At 36.3% G+C, this 1875-nt stretch overlaps 1 pseudogene; it reads left to right on the plus strand.

Moving 5' to 3' along the window:
* The first annotated feature begins 1161 nt into the window (after window positions 1-1161).
* Window positions 1162-1468, plus strand: LOC112826401 (mth938 domain-containing protein pseudogene; annotated as a pseudogene).
* Window positions 1469-1875: the final 407 nt, after the last annotated feature.

A 1875-nucleotide genomic window follows, 5' to 3' on the forward strand; every position in this document is an offset into this window, starting at 1 on the left:
TATATGGTGATTAACATAACAATAAAAAATTAAAAAAAAAGAAAGTTCTTATTTTAGTATCTGTTGTCAAATCTTTAAAAGAATAGAAATATTTTTCATTATTTTTCAAAACTATTTGAACACAAAATTATAAATTCATGGACTATCTATTTGGAGTAGTTTCATTAAAAAAAAAAGGCTGAACAAATAGGGGTATGAATGGTACCTCCTAGCATTAACTGGGGTGAGCCTAATCCTACATTCAAACTCTACTTCTACGACCTTATCCATGGCTGCTACAATTCCTGTATGGTTCTATCAGTAATCTTCAAAAAGAGTTTTCTAATCCTTCAGTTCTGATATTTAACTATGGAAATGGAGGATTCTTACTTTCACTGAAAATAAACTATACCTATTATATACTTATTGTAGTAGGTAGTGATCAGACTTACCCAATATAAATCCTTTCTTCCTCCCATCCAGATGTGGAATCTTTAGTTCTAACTTTGAATATGAGCTGGCCTTGTTTTGACTTAAAAAATGTGGCAAAAATGATGGTTTTAAGGCCATATGCGCCTAGCTTTTAAGAGGCCCAGAAGCTTGCCTTACTGTGTTTTCTGGGCAAATGAGGCCTCTTGTAAGAATGACCACCCTGAGACCACTGTGCCATAAGGAAGCCCAAAACTGTCGTGTGGAGAGGGAGGCCCTGTGGAGGAACACTGAAGTGCCAGACGTGTGTAAAGTTCTCTCGGATCTTTAATGCAGCCTGACCGCCTGCTTTATGCAGCAAGTCAGTGACCTCAGCTGATCCATCTTGGAGAAGAGCCATCCAGGAAAGCCCAGTCAGCTCATAGAATTGTCCAGAAATAACAAATTGATATTGTTTCAAGACATTAACTTTTGGAGTGACTTGTTATGCAACAATAGATAATTGAAACATCTATTAAATAGATACAGTTTAAAAGATCTTTATTTATAGGGATATGTTATTTAGACAAAATGGAATGAATAGCTTATTTTGGTTGTTCAGTAAGGTTGCTGATTTATTTCATGTTGTTATCAGTGTATGTATTATGGGTAGGCAAGTTGTTTTTAAAGCTATATAAGAAGAGGTAACCCTCGGAGCCCTTTGGGATCTCAACTCCCATAAAGAGAGGACATTGGAGTTCAGTTAAGTTCCTCATGCTCTCCTCTAAAATTGCTTCTCTATCATGGGTGGCAAATGAAAGTAGAAGGCTCTACTAAAACCTATAAATACCTCAAAATGTGGCCAGGGAGAAGTCAGGCTTGGGGTTGGAGAGATATAGGAACCGAGCATTCTCCTTGTATGCAGCCTGCAGATGTGGAGGAAGTTGTCAAGAAGAGCGTGCAGAACGTTGTGATAGGCCGAGGGATGAGTGAGGCCTTAAAGGTGCCTCCATCAACTGCAAAGTGCTCAGAGAAACAAGGCATTGATGTGTGGGTCCTGCAGAGAGGGCAGGCTTATTAAAGGACTATAATGCTTTGGCTGACAAAGGCATCAGCATGGTAGGGGTCTTCCATTCCATCTGCTGATGGAGACTTAGGAGAATAAATCACTAAGCTATAATTAAAAAAAAATAAAGCTACATAAAGAATTTTTTTTAGTTTTTGCATGGTTGACTTAAATGTTTTAAAATATTCCTGCTATTAAATGAAACCTGGAAAATATGCTTTTTTTTAAGAAACAGAGTAAAAGAATGGCTTTTGTATATTTAACTCATAATTATATCACTTTTATTCCAAATCCTTCTATGTCTCTTTAGCTTGAATTCTAGGCAGATCCTCTCACATTTCCTTATATGGATTCCTTTTATTCTAGCAATGTTGATTACTTCTATTTTTTTCTTCTTTCGTTTTTTTCTTTTTTTAAGATTA

This window comes from Callorhinus ursinus, unplaced genomic scaffold, assembly GCF_003265705.2.
Source record: "Callorhinus ursinus isolate GAN/ISIS: 27379988/994484 unplaced genomic scaffold, GSC_fseal_2.0 scaffold7, whole genome shotgun sequence".
NCBI classification, from domain to species: Eukaryota; Metazoa; Chordata; class Mammalia; order Carnivora; family Otariidae; genus Callorhinus; species Callorhinus ursinus.